Source organism: Pongo abelii, chromosome 14 (genome assembly GCF_028885655.2).
Source record: "Pongo abelii isolate AG06213 chromosome 14, NHGRI_mPonAbe1-v2.0_pri, whole genome shotgun sequence".
NCBI lineage: Eukaryota > Metazoa > Chordata > Mammalia > Primates > Hominidae > Pongo > Pongo abelii.
The window spans coordinates 60,309,804-60,325,589 of NC_071999.2; positions in this window are offsets into that span (position 1 = coordinate 60,309,804).

Sequence of the window (15,786 nt, forward strand, 5' to 3'; positions counted from 1 at the left end):
ATCACTTTCAGGTACACCAATCAGACGTAGATTTGGTCTTTTCACATAGTCCCACATTTCTTGGAGGCTTTGCTCGTTTCTTTTTATTCTTTTTTCTCTAAACTTCCCTTCTCGCTTCATTTCATTCATTTCATCTTCCAGGGCTGATACCCTTTCTTCCATTTGATCGCATCGGCTCCTGAGGCTTCTGCATTCTTCACGTAGTTCTCGAGCCTTGGTTTTCAGCTCCATCAGCTCCTTTAAGCACTTCTCTGTATTGGTTATTCTAGTTATACATTCTTCTAAATTTTTTTCAAAGTTTTCAACTTCTTTGCCTTTGGATTGAATATCCTCCCGTAGCTCGGAGTAATTTGATCGTCTGAAGCCTTCTTCTCTCAGCTCGTCAAAGTCATTCTCTGTCCAGCTTTGTTCCGTTGCTGGTGAGGAACTGCGTTCCTTTGGAGGAGGAGAGGTACTCTGGTTTTTAGAGTTTCCAGTTTTTCTGCTCTGTTTTTTCCCCATCTTTGTGGTTTTATCTACTTTTGGTCTTTGATGATGGTGATGTACAGATGGGTTTTTGGTGTGGATGTCCTTTCTGTTAGTTTTCCTTCTAACAGACAGAACCCTCAGCTACAGGTCTGTTGGAGTACCTGGCCGGCCGTGTGAGGTGTCAGTCTGCCCCTGCTGGGGGGTGCCTCCCAGTTAGGCTGCTCGGGGGTCAGGGGTCAGGGACCCACTTGAGGAGGCAGTCAGCCCGTTCTCAGATCTCCAGCTGCGTGCTGGGAGAACCACTGCTCTCCTCACAGCTGTCAGACAGGGACATTTAAGTCTGCAGAGGTTACTGCTGTCTTTTTGTTTGTCTGTGCCCTGCCCCCAGAGGTGGAGCCTACAGAGGCAGGCAGGCCTCCTTGAGCTGTGGTGGGCTCCACCCAGTTCAAGCTTCCAGGCTGCTTTGTTTACCTAAGCGAGCCTGGGCAATGGCGGGCGCCCCTCCCCCAGCCTCGCTGCCGACTTGCTGCTTGATCTCAGACTGCTGTGCTAGCAATCAGCGAGACTCCGTGGGCGTAGGACCCTCTGAGCCAGGTGCGGGCTATACTCTCCTGGGGCACCGTTTCCTAAGCCCGTCGGAAAAGCACAGTATTCGGGTGGGAGTGGCCCGATTTTCCAGGTGCCGTCTGTCACCTCTGGAAGGGGAACTCCCTGACCCCTTGCGCTTCCCGAGTGAGGCAATGCCTCGCCCCTGCTTCGGCTGGCGCACGGTGCGCTCACCCACTGACCTGCGCCCACTGTCTGGCACTCCCTAGTGAGATGAACACGGTACCTCAGATGGAAATGCAGAAATCACCCGTCTTCTGCGTCGCTCGCGCTGGGAGCTGTAGACCGGAGCTGTTCCTATTCGGCCATCTTGGCTCCTCCCTCGACAAGTCCTTTTGGGTTTAATCTGAACTTTGAATTTCGAATCTCAGAATAAAATTTATTTGAGCTGAACCTTGCAAATCAAAATATATTTTACATGAACATGGAGAATATAAATATAAATGAAAAGATATTTGTATTATATTTACAAAAACTTTCTTTGACCTCTATTTAGTTGTGTAGAATTGATATTCTGAATCATACCTGCCAGCCTTTGGCACTGATGAGAATTCTGTCTCAAGGATATAATAGGCTAATGCCTCATGACAATAGGGCAAAGGATTAGAGTCCTATTGGAGATTATGTATTTGTCAGTTTTGTGCATTTAGTTTGTGTAATGTGTGGAAGAAGTAAAATGTGAATGTTCATATATTGTGCATAGCTCATACTCAAACTACAGTGAAAATGTAATAAAATTTGTTCCATGAGTACATGCCTAATTTGTGTTTAAACTTGCATAAACAATTTATGATTATGTCAGTCATTATGCAAGAGTCAATCACATAATTTCATTGCAGTTTTTCAGTCTAAACAGCTTTGGTAGAGACCATTAGAATTGCATCTCTACGCTCATTCTACCCAGGACCCCTCCATGAGCAAAGCTGCCCCTTGCCCAGTTTTTCCCATATCACTCAAAATTCACTGCATCAGTCTCTTACTTGCAACTTTTTTGGGGGAGGACAATTCCAGTAGGCTCCTAAATTGTTTGCCTGTTTCTACACCCCACATGGCAGTCAGAGTATACGTATATAAATATAAATGTTCACTCCTTTACTTAAGACTTGCCATATGATTTCTAATAAAACAGGAATAAAATTCAATTTTTTCTTCACTTCGGTCTCAATTGTCTCAATTCTCCAAGCTTATTTCCTGTTACTCTCATCCTCATGCTGTGTTCTAGCCACCTGCACTCTCTAGCTATTTCTCAATCTTGCCCAACTTGCTCCCTTTCTTGTGGCTCTTGTAGGTGCTTCCTGAGTTTCTGAAACATTCTTCCCTGGATCCTCTAGAGACATCTCATATTTTAAAACTTTGAACAATTGCCATCTAATAGAGAGGAGTTTTAGACATAAATATCTAGCATGTCCATCCCAGTGAGACACATTTTATTGTGCTCTTCATTGAATTATTCAGGTAAATTTTTTCCTAAAAGTTATCATTTTTGAAAATCCTTAATTTTAAATAGTTATTAATTTATTTGCTAGCTTTTTATTTGTTTTCCTGGACTTGATTTTTTTTCCATTTTTCTTAGTGCATAGAGCAATCAATAAATATTTGTCAAATTTATGTATGAATGAATAAATGTTACATTATCTGACAATTTATAAGAACAGGTTAATATTTGCTCTCATTTCCAAATTATGCTGCCTGACGGTGATTAAGAAACTCTAAATCAGATGTTATGAATTAACCTATGTATTTTGCTTATTTTTTGTTGCTCATGAAAAAGAAGCATGCAGTGAACTCTCCTTCACATTCTTTCTGTGTAGTCACACACACACACCCTCTTTGCTCTACAATTCAGAAAACACTTCCCATAATGTATACTGTCTGGTTTAACATTTAAGTTTTACATTTGTTAATAATAAATAATAATTAGTTCATAATTTTGCTATTATATTAATATATTTCATATGTCTTAATCATCATAAATTTATTGTTAGTGTAGGCAGGGAGGGAAATGAATCACTAATTTCTAAAAATACCTTCAACGTAGGTAAAATATAAATTACTTTAATTGAGGTAAGTTTGTTGCCCTGAAAAGAATATCTCACTTGAAGACAATTTGTTTGATATTGAATTATTTGATGCATATCAGACAAATTCTGGCTAACCACCCACTAACCAATGGTCTAAGTAAGTAGACTTTTGCTTGACTCTACCTAACCTGAACATAGAAATTTCACAATATATTATTCTGGAGTTAAATGATATAATTTGAGTGGTGGTGTCTGACACAATTGAGACCCTCAATACATATTTTTTTGCATCATCTATAGCTATTAGTCATTTCTCCTTCTGAAACTGCTAATATAGCCATTGCCTAATTACTATTATTTTCTATATTTAAAATAAGTTTACTTATGAGGTTCTTTTGATAGGCAATAAAATAAAATAAAACACAAAATATAAAAATTGACTCTAACAAAGATTCTAAGTTACATATTTAAAGAAAACTAGTGATATAAAACAGTTATTATTGGCCAATGTTTTTATTTTGCTAACTGGATACACATATTACCTACATCCATGAGGAACTTCTACCATGAGAAAATGTATACTATCTCTGTGAAACAAATGACTTTTAAATAGCAGGAACCTATTGCTGTAGTAGAAGCCTTCATCACTATATAGGTTCTCTTTACAGCAATGCAAGAGCGGACTCATACGCTACTGACATATCATGAGCTGTGCTACAGCCAGACATGCATGGCATGGAAATGATGTGTCTGGCAGGAGCCATTTGAGTGAGCTTGAAGTATGTCCTATCCAGTTGAGCCTTCAGATGACCCACAGTCCTGACACTTCCGATTGCTGCCTTGTGAGAGAGATCTTGAGATAGAGGACCCAGCAAGCCATAGCAAGTTCCTGCTGCACAGAAGCTGAGAGAATAAATGTTTGTTCTTTTAGGCTGCTATGATTTGGGGGTAATTTGTTACACAAGTATAAATATCTAGTACATGGCCTGATCTAGAACATTAATGTAGTATATATTAGACATCCTTTTAGTGCAATTTTATGAATATCTTTAAATATTTATTTAAGTTTTTATATTTCTAGATTTGGAATATAAATTACCAAAATTCCATTGAGAAAGTTTGTGCAAATAACTATAATAATATATGCTCTTTTAAGTTTTTTAAGTGCAATAAAATGATATAGCAAAAAGCTACAATTCAGAAGCCACCAGAAATATATTAGGTATATATTTTATAGGCTGTTACAATCATCTCATCCATTTGTGAGGAATTTCATTAATTTGTGGCAAAAGCAACAAGTTTGCAGATTACATCTGAGGTTATCTTAGCAATTGGATTAGTTGTATGCCTAATACCTTTCTGGTGGACCTCCAAATCAATTTTTTTAACATCATTTCTTCCTCCTATCTAAGTACACTGTTGAATTAGAGATATCTGCTCACTGCTGGGACACCAGATTATCTTGATGTTCTTTCTGTATACTACTTAACCTATAATGACTCCCTTCTTTTCTGACACTCCTTCCTTTACCTAAACTGTCTCAATGTTATAATACCTTAGTGTTTATTTTTCTTTTTGTAAGTCTTCTCCTTTTTTCTGCTCTGCCATCTTTAGGTGTTCTTACCTAATCCTAGAGCTATACTAATTTATGATAATAAATAACAAATTTTCCACTTTAGATTAGGCCTCTATCCTGCAGGTCAGACATACATACATATATAAACACTTATCCAATATCTCTACTTAGAAATCCAACAGATATCTCACAATGTAATGTATACAATTTAATTGAAGTTATTGATTTTCCCCTACAAATACATTTCTCTTCCAAACTCCTATAACAAAGTAAATTGTACTATTTAATTGCTTATTCTAAAATCTTAGAGTTACTATTGATTCCTCTATTTTATTCACCATACTCATACTATCTAAAAATTATGATTCTAATCTGTTTAATTTTCTCCATCTTCCCTTTACCTTCTAGTCTAAACTAGCACTACATCTCACTAAGATTACTGTAATACTCTCCTATCTGATTTTTCCATTTTCTCTCTTGCCCCTCAACAATCCATTTTCTGCCCAATAACCAGAGTTATTATTTTAAAGAACAAATATGATCATGTCACTCCCTATATAAACCTTCAGTGGTTTGTCATTTATCTTAGAATAAGTTCACTTGTTTACCCTAGCTTAAAGGCTCCAATCTATCTCTCCGACTTCATTTTCTGTTACTTTTTACCTTGTTAATTATGCTCTATCACCCATGATTTACATGATATTCCTCAAAAATGTGAAGCCTTTTTCCTACTCTACTTCCTTTGCTCTTGATGTATTATCTTAGAATATTCACGCAAGTCTTCAAAGCTGCTTTATTTTATTGCTCTAAGTCTCATTAAAAATGTTTCCTTGGCCGGGCATGGTGGCTCATGCCTGTAATCCCAGCACTTTGGAAGGCTGAGGTGGGTGGATCATAAGGTCAGGAGATTGAGACCATCTTGGCCAACATGGTGAAATCATATCTCTACTAAAAATACAAAAATTAGTTGGGTGTGGTGGTGCATGACTGTCCCAGCTACATGGTAGACTGAGGCAGGCGAATCACTTGAACCCAGGAGGCAGAGCTTGAAGTGAGCCGAGATCAGGCTACTGCACTCCATCCTGGCGACAGAGCGAGACTCCATCTCAAAAAAAAAAAAAGATTTCCTTTTTAGAATTTGCTACTTAGTGAGTATTTGCCACTCACTCTGGCTGCTTAGCATTTTTGAATCCATTTCCTGTTTGGAGAATTTCCTACTTGTGACTCCCACTTCCACAATATGTAAACCAGAAAACATACTTTACCCAGCTCCACTGAGGATGTCACTAGCATGTGACCCAATCCTACGAGTTAAGCATACCTACCTATATAAGACTTCTTATGCCTAATGTTGGTAATGCTTTCCCCTTACCTCTTTTTTTCCCCATGTTCTCTTATAATAGAAGTTACCTCCACACATGTTTCAGCATATTTGATGATTACATTGTCCACACTCCCTTGCGGTACATCAGGGCCATGTGATTAGATTCTGGCAAATGGCATGTAAGAAGTGTCCATGAAAGGGAAGGAAGACAGTCTCCTTTCTATATGGCATGTTTCTTCAAACCAGTATACATGACATAAACTGGAGCCCTATATTGAGAAGACTAAAGTGCAAGATAAAAGGAGTTTTGTTTCCTGAATCCCTGTAGCTGTCATGTCAGCTTACACTCAGACTGCTATGCTTGAGAGAAACCTCATTCTTCTTTGAGGTTTTGTCATACAGTATTGGCATCTTTGTTGCAGCAGCTGGTATCTGCATCCTAATTACTATTCTCCAGTCCAGAAATAAACAAAATGAGAATGCAAAAGCTGCTGCTTTGTTTGGTTTGTTTGTTTTGCAAAGATCGTAGCAGAGATGTCCAGTTTAGACAGTAGATTTCTCTACTATTGTTTGTTGCACAGAAGAACGTTCATATTTGCAGTTAAAGCAGTCAAGCTTAGTTCTTGGTTTAGAACAATTTGGCATTCTCAGTTTCCTCTTGAGACCTCATTTGCAGTGTTTTGTTAGTATGTTTTGTTTTGTTTCGTTTCTGGAAGCTTAGTCTCAATCTAGTAATTCAACCTTTCCAAGAATTCTGAATTAGCCAATACACTTTTTCTATTTATTCAGTCAAAGTCAGCTTCTATTGCTTACAGCTGAGAGTCCTGATGCAGACACCCTGCCTGGAATTGTAGCTAAAACGGATCTCTCCAGTACTCTCCATTCCATTATCCAGTTTATTTATTTGAAAGCCATTACCACATTTCTTTAACTATTAATTAAGTATAAATTTCACAGATTATAAACTTAGCTCTTTCTGAGAGGTAACTTTGTCCAGTGATTTTTACTTAGTTTCTATCCTAAGTATCATTGTGCTCGGGACAGAAAATTTCAATTTAGTCAAGGACAAACCACAGCATTTTGTAGGCTTTCTCAGTCAATATGCACGTTTCCCACCTTGTGTCTTGCCAGGGTGGTGTCTCAAATTTGGGGGAATTACAAAGACAAGCCGTAAACTGCATAGAGTTTTTGGAGAAAGCAGGGAGGATATTCGTCCAGGGTAGCACACAGGAGAATTTTAATGCTCTTCTAACCCACTCTGGGAGCTAGGAAATTAGTTTTATCTCCCTAACTTTCTAAATTGGTCTTAGCCCCTGTACTCTTTGAAATTTCTTCTCCATCCTCCAGATTGAATTAATTTTATTTTGTCTATTGTTGAGAAACTGATTTACACTATCTTGTAGTTTGCCCATTTTAAAGTACATTTTATACATTTCAGGTCCTGAGACTTTCAGAATTTCGCTTTTGAAAATTTCACCTTCGGAAACTGAAAAACATTTTGTTCTCTAAGCTCATCTCTGTCACAAGTCTCAGAAGCCTCATTTTGACACTAACATCAAAAGTTGAATCTATACTTCATTTAGACATTTCTCCTGTGACTATCCTTCCCTGAGACTCAAAGTCAGATGCCAAGTAACGTGGTCTAGAAGAGCCATTTAGGGAAGGTTGTGGAGGAGGAAGCACATGGGTAATTTTTCAATATGATCCACTCAAAATTATCCTATTTGACATTTATTTGTTTATTGAACCCCAACACATCACTATAAATAAAAGATACCCCCTGACTTATTCATTGAACTATCTCCATTATAGTACCTGTCACTTAGTATGCACACAAATATTTAGAGAAAATTTCTGTAGTTAAAATATTGTCTTTCAGTAAATCAGTTTTGATTTTGCCTCTATACACATCTATAAAATACCTTGTAAAAAATAGTATTAAAATCAATAGAATACTGTGTCATGCTAAATTTGTTGGATTCATTGCAAGCTAATAATCAATTAAGGAACTTAATTCAACCTGTCAATTCTAGAGTATTCAGTAGGTAGACATAATTAGATGATAAGTATATTGAGAGGAAGCACTCATGCTTCATTCATCTTTCTAGTCCCCACAATGACTGTGCCTGAAGCAAATACTTAATAAATGCTACCAAATTAGCTGAGTTATATTCATATATTCACTAGATATTAAGTGTTTTACACTATTCCAGACATTATTTTAAACTTTAAGAAAACAAGACGAATCACATGAGAAGAAGCCATTCATGGTGGAGGTGGTTGTGAGGGTTCTCCCTTCAGCAAAGCTACCTGAGGGGCTGTTGAGGGCAGCTCCAGGCCAATACGTGCTGTATGAGCCACATGCTAGAGAACCTCATTCATCAGGGGTCTGGAAAGAACATATCTTATTGAATGCACAAGAATTTATAACTATTATATTTCTAATGAAAAAATATATAAAATATATGTTTATATAACAATTCTTTTTATAGGTTAAAATTTATCTATTTATCTTAGTAAAATCAATGTCAGATTTTCTTGGTCTAATATTAATTACACTTAGTTTTTTGTGTTTGAATCATATATCCATTTACCTTGTTTATTTCAAACTGTCTTTAGTATTATATGCTATATGTGTTTCTTATAAACAGCCCATATTGTGATTTAGGTGTTTAATTTTCTTTGTCCTGTCTGATAGTTCTTCACTTTAATTGAAGTGTTAATCAATTATTTGGACACTGGCTAATTCCACCAGAATAATATTTTGTTTTTTATTTCTCCCTTGTCCCTTTGTCCTTTTTTTAATGGCTAAATTTTTTATGAAAAAGTTTTATCATTTCATTTTCCCCTCTTAAATTTGAACACTGTAAACCTTTATACTATTTTTGTTGGCTACTCTAGAGATTAAATAATGCATTTTAAAATAATTTTTACTGAATTGTAAATTTTGAAGGAAAACTCATGAGTGATAAATGTTAAGTTGGTGAATTATCCCCAAGTGAATCTCCCTGTCTACCTTTGTCCCGAAGTTGTACCTTATCAAAACTTCAAAACATCTCCTCGGGATTCTCCAATTTGCTACCTTCTGTGTATCTCAGAAGTATTAATTGCATACTAATTGTGAATTATAATTAAAAGTTATTCACTATTAAAATTAACATGAGAAATTAGTTTTTACCTGTTTTAAATGTATGTAAATGAAAACAATATGTTTAGTATACCTTACTTCTTGCTTCCTTTCTCACTATAATATTTGCAACTCATCCACGTTGTTTTGTGTAGCCATAGCTCATTTATTTTTTTTTCTATAATATATACCATTATATCAATACACCACAATTTATTTCTCCTTATTACTCATGATAGACATTTCATTAATTTCTAGTTTTAGGCTAGTTCAAACATTAGTATTCTGAACAACTTTTAGACATGTCTTTTGGTGCCCATGCACACACGTCTGTTAATAAATACCAAGGAGTAAAATGGGTGGGTTTTAGATATGCCTAACTTCAATTTCAGTTGATGTGCTATAGTGATGCTATTACTTTACCTTCCATCATATATGTATGAGTATTCCTGTTGCTTCACATTCCACTGGTTCCATGGTAATGACGGTCTTTAACTTTACTGATGTTACCAGTATATAGTTACATATCATTGTGGTTTTAATTTGTATCTATCTGATAAATTATGAACATCTTTTTTATTTCTACATTGATCATTTCAGTATTATCTTTGGTGAACTGTCTTTTCCAATCTTGTGCCAAGTTTTCTATTTAGTTGTGCTTCTTTTACTTTTTGCATTTTGTGGTGAACTTTTAATCTTTTTTTTTTTCGCTATGAGTTTTGTTGGCTAATTATGCTTTAATTACCTCTGTCCATTTCATGGCTTTTTTAAAATCTCTTTTACCAGTATATTTTATGAATATAAATTCTTGATTCTAATAGAGACAAGTCTGTCAATGTTTTCATATGTGTATATTATTTAATAATTCACTCCCTAACTTGAAGTCATGAAAATATTATGCTATTTTATATAAATTTTACCATTTTATTTTATTTATTATTATTTTTAAAATTTTTATTTTTAAGTTCCAGGCTACATGTACAGGATGCACAGGTTTGTTACATTGGTAAACGTGTGCCATGGTGGTTTGCTGCATCTATCAACCCATCACTTAGGTATTGAGCCGAGGGTGCATTAGCTATTTTTCCTAATGCTCTCCCTCTCCCCACCCTACTCCCTGTCAGGCCCCAGTGAGTGTTTATCCCGTCCTTGTGTCCATGCGTTCTCATTGTTCAGCTCCCACTCATAAGTGAGAACATGTGGTGTTTGGTTTTCTGTTCCTGCATTACTGTACTGAGCATTATAGCTTCCAGCTCCATCCATGTCATTGCAAAGGACATGATCTCATTCCTTGTTAAGGCTGCATAGTATTACATGGTGTATATATACCACATTTTCTTTATCCAGTCTATCATTGATGGGCATTTGAGTTGATTCCATGTCTTTACTATTGTGAACAGTGCTGCAATGAACATATGTGTGCATGTATCTTTGTAATAGAATGATTTTTATTCCTTTGGGTATATATCCAGAAATGGGATTGCTGGGTCAAATGTTATTTCTGGTTCTAGATCTTTGAGGAATCACCACACTGTCTTCCTCGATGGCTGAACTAATTTACATTTCCACCAAAAGTGTAAAAGTGTTCCTATTTCTCTGCAACCTCACCAGCATCTGTTTTTTCTTTAATTGTTAATAATCACCATTCTGTCTGGCATGAGATGGTGTCTCATTGTGGCTTTGATTTGCATTTCTCTAATGATCAGTGATGTTGAGCTTTTTTCATGTTTGTTGGCTGCATGAATGTCTTATTTTGAGACGTGTCTGTTCGTGTCCTTTGCCTACTGTTTAGTGTTTTTCTTTTCTTGTAAGGGATGCTTGTGACTTTTGCACATTGTAGGGATGCTTGTGACTTTTGCACATTGATTTTTTATTGTGAGACTTTGCTGAAGTTGCTTATCAGCTAAAGAAGCTTTAGCAGCACACCAACATGGCACATGTATACATACGTAACTAACCTGCAGGTTGTGCACATGTACCCTAAAACTTAAAGTATACAAAAAAACAAAAACAAAAACAAAGCCTTAAGAAGTCAGCCTGACATTAGGAATTGCTTTTTGTTTAGCAGTACCTGCCAATATTGGATAATATGCAAGTGCCCTTTGAAGCCAAGAATGTCTCTGGAGAGAGTATTGAAAGACTCATGAGACTAGAGTAAAAATCTGTTTTTCATGTCCCATTGTTTGAATAAGGCTCCCATAGCAACACATTGTGAGAAAAAAGGCAAACTGAAAAGGGAAAACTAAAACAATATTCATTGGGTAAAAGTGTAGGTTTGCATCATCAGTTTTTAAAATTTTCTGATTGAAATTAAATAATATTATTAAATAAAGCTTACTATCTGCAAGAACTAAAGGTGAATCCTCTCTGCAGGAATATCACAAAATTTTCCATAGCTTCAAAATATTTATACAGTCATCAAAATAAAATTTGTAATAGTCTAATACAATTTATAATATTCAAAAATAACCACACACACAAAAGGCAAAGGATGTAACTGAGAAACAAGAGAAACCATGTCAATTGAATGAAATTCACTGGAAGGCCAGTAAGATTATCAGATAAAGAAAGCTATTATACACCAATAACAGACAAACAGAGAGCCAAATCATGAGTGAACTCCCATTCACAATTGCTTCAAAGAGAATAAAATACCTAGGAATCCAACTTACAAGGGATGTGAAGGACCTCTTCAAGGAGAACTACAAACCACTACAAACCACTGCTCAATGAAACAAAAGAGGATACAAACAAATGGAAGAACATTCCATGCTCATGGGTAGGAAGAATCAATAACGTGAAAACGGCCATACTGCCCAAGGTAATTTATAGATTCAATGCCATCCCCATCAAGCTATAATTAAATGAAGTTTAATAATGTAAATGCATATATTTATAGGGAGACTGGAGGAAATATAAGTGAATTAAAATATCCAGTCTCAAGAAATTAGAAGAAAAGGAGAATATTGAACCCAAAGGTAGAAAAATGTGATAAAAATAATTTTAAAAACAAACTAAATAACATAGAAAATTGTCAAAGCTAAAAGAAAATAAAGAATAAAAGTTTATTTTTCACAATAATAAATGTCATGGACTCTTTAAGAGAGAAGTAATTAACAACCAAAAAGAATAAATAGATAGTATGAGGTATAATTAAAATAAAAATAAGGGCATCATTACAGTTTCTATATATACTAAAAATATTTAAAAAAAGAATATTAAGAACAACTTTTTCTCAACAAGGTAGAAATTTAGAAGAAAGTACCTGTTCCTAAAGAAAATCATAACAACCAGAACTGACAGAAGAAATAGAAAACCTGATTATAAAACTACTAAATAAAATTGAATTTTCATCTCTTTCTCTAAAATTTTAGAGTTTATTGTCATTGAGAGTAACTATACAGAGTTACTATATATTTTGATAAGTGTTATGCAAATAAAGACACCAAAGAGTAAGAAAGAATTATGAAAATATTCTAAATCAGCCAGATACTATTAGAGAATTCTTCCCCAAGGAGTTAATTAGAATTGACACTCGAATGAGTAGGAGCTAGTCAGGTAAAGAAAAGTGAGTGAGAGTTCATGTGTGAGCATTGATCCAGAAGCCGGAAAGAACAAGATTAGATACTAAGTTAAATCAAATGATAATTTGGGTTTGTGAGGGGGATTGAAGAGACACAGAAGCCTCATCTCTAGGGACGTTTGTAGTATATAAAATAATTTAGATTTCTGTCATTAACAATGTAGAAGTATTAACTATTTTAGACAGGAAAATGACAAGATTTGATTTTTATTTGAGAGACTAAATCCAGGAAATAAATTAGTATGTATGTTGTGCGATATTAAGAGATGAAATGCAGAATAATTTGTAATATATTGAATAAAGAAAAATTGAAAAAGATGTCAGGAATGACTAGAGTTTTTCTGGGGTGAATGACACATACAATTAAAAAGAATGGGAGATTTAGTAGGAGAAATCAGTTTAGAAAGTGCGGGAAAAAGTTTTCATTTCAAATGAATTGTTGTTTAGTCTGGAGTTCAGCAAATCCTTGTTTTGAATCATCTGGCATAGTAATTCAGAAAGAAAGCCGAATTGATCTCAAATGAATATTAATATAAAACTGCAAGAAACACTCACAGTTTATCAGGGGAAACAATTAGCCTGTAACCAGACCAGCCTAGTTTATAATTTGCTATTTAGATATGCATCTGCAGAGATCTTAACAAATGTCTATGTAGACAGACATCAGGCTTTCCTTTCTTTCCCTGTTTTCTTTCCTCTATTCCTTCCCTCCTTCCTTCTATTTTTTCTTATTTTCTTTTTCCTAGGTCAACAGAATCAAGAAAGCCAAATAAATACTATATAATGGAAACTTTATTATGTTATATGATCTTACTTTGAATGGGCTTCATGAATATATATATATATGTACATATATATAATTTTACTCAGAGTATTCTTTGTTTTGGAAGTCTTTTTTAGACTAAACTGTATAAACTTAGGCACAATGTACACCTTAAGTTGCATGATGTTAAATTACATGTTTTCTTCATTCCTCAGGTTAAAAAAATTTTATACAGAGCAATCAATTAATATTACACTCTCAGATAGTGTCTTGAGAGATAATTGTGGTGGGGTAATCCTTGCCTTAAGTAAAAATTTGATTCACATTCTCAAATCTGTTTTATCTATATATGTCAATCACATTATTCTTCTTACCATTTAGATGATGCAGTTTTGGTTGCAGTATGGATACTGACCTAAAGGCATCAAAATGAACAATGCCTCTTGAAATAATCTGTAGATGAGTATAGTTACTGATTCAAATGTGACAATTCAGTATTGCCATGAAGCAAACGATGCTAGATTAATATCAGATATGAAGAAAAACACTTACTGTAAATTGTCATAAGAATTAAAGAAAGGAAAATAGGTAACATCTAAATCAGATAAATGTTTTAATTCCTGGAAACATTTTTCTTCAGTATTTGTAACACAAGACGTTCACAGGCTTTATGGTTATCTGAAGGGCTTTTTGGAGAAAATGTTAATAAGTACCCTTTAAGAAAATTTCAAAACAAATTTGAATTCTGTTGTTATGGTGTTATTATTATTCCAGTATTCCAATGTACCTACATTTTATGTTTTTTAGATTACACATTTCTGAAAAATGAAACTTAAAATGTTACACATCCACAAACAGTGCTTATACTGTTGTTATTATTACATTTAACCGATGTTGACCTAATGACTGAAATTTGCTTCCATGCATACTGGCATAATTTTGATTATCATAACTTGCAGTTGAATACCTAAAAATTGCATTAGCAATAGAAGTTTTTACCAGGGACTGGCTGGGCGCAGTGGCTCACGCCTGTAACCCCAGCACTTTGGGAGGCTGAGGCAGGAGGATCACGAGGTCAGTAGATCGAGACGATCCTGGCTAACACAGTGAGACCCCATCTCTACTAAAAATACAAAAAATTAGCAGGGCGTGGTGGTGGACACCTGCAGTTCCAGCTACTTGGGAGGCTGAGGCAGGAGAATGGCGTGAACCCGGGAGGCAGAGCTTACCATGAGCAGAGATCGCACCACTGCACTCCAGCCTGGGTGACAGAGCGAGACTCTGTCTCAAAGAAAAAAAAAAAAAAAAAAGAAGTTTTTATCAGGGACTTTTAAACTGTTGTTGCATGTTAAAGATATCCATATGCCCAATAAATGACTCTTACTTATTCAACTCATAGGAATGTGTTTATTTCAATGATGGAAATACAGACATGATTGTACAGGAAGACAAAGTGGGCATGTAACATGGCTTCAGATGTTAGAAAATTTTTGCATGGATAAATTATCTTGTGACTGCTATGTTGGTGTAGTTACTTAGTTCAAGAAAAAAATTATCAGCAAGAACAATATACATTGTACAAGAGACCTCGGATTTTTGTTTATTTATTATAGACACCATGAGTTTGCCAAAATTAAAACAATCTTATTGTGTATAAGTGCAGTAATGTTGTTGCACAGGATAGAGATAATAATTCTATGATAATCTACAATGGCATTTTTATATTTGAAATTCTATGTTCAGCCTTTAGCCATTAATGTTTATTGACAAATGACAACTTAGTGAAAAATATACAGACTATTGGTGTATTAGTCTGTTCTCATGCTGCTAATAAAGGCATATCTGAGACTTGGTAATTTTAAAGGAAAGAGGTTTAATTGACTCACAGTTCTGCAGAGCTGGGGAGGCCTCAGGAAACTTACAATCATGGTGGAAGGGAAAGTAAACATGCCCTTCTTCACAGGGCAGCAGAAAGGAGAAGTTCCAAGTAAAAGTGGAGAAAGCCCTTTATAAAACCATCAGATCTCATGAGAACTCACTCACTATCATAAGAACGGTAGCACTGGGGTAACCAACCCCATGATTCAATTACCTCCCACTAGGTCCCACCCTCAACATGTGGGGATTATGGGAACTACAATTCAAGATGACATTTAGGTGGGGACACACCCAAACCATATCAATTGGAAAGACTTGGACTTATGTCATACGAGAAATAGTTGAAGAATCAAAGGTTGCTAAACTGATGAAATGGAAAGTCTTGAGAATACACTATAGCTACCCTAAATAATACAATAGCTGTTAAAATGACACAGCAA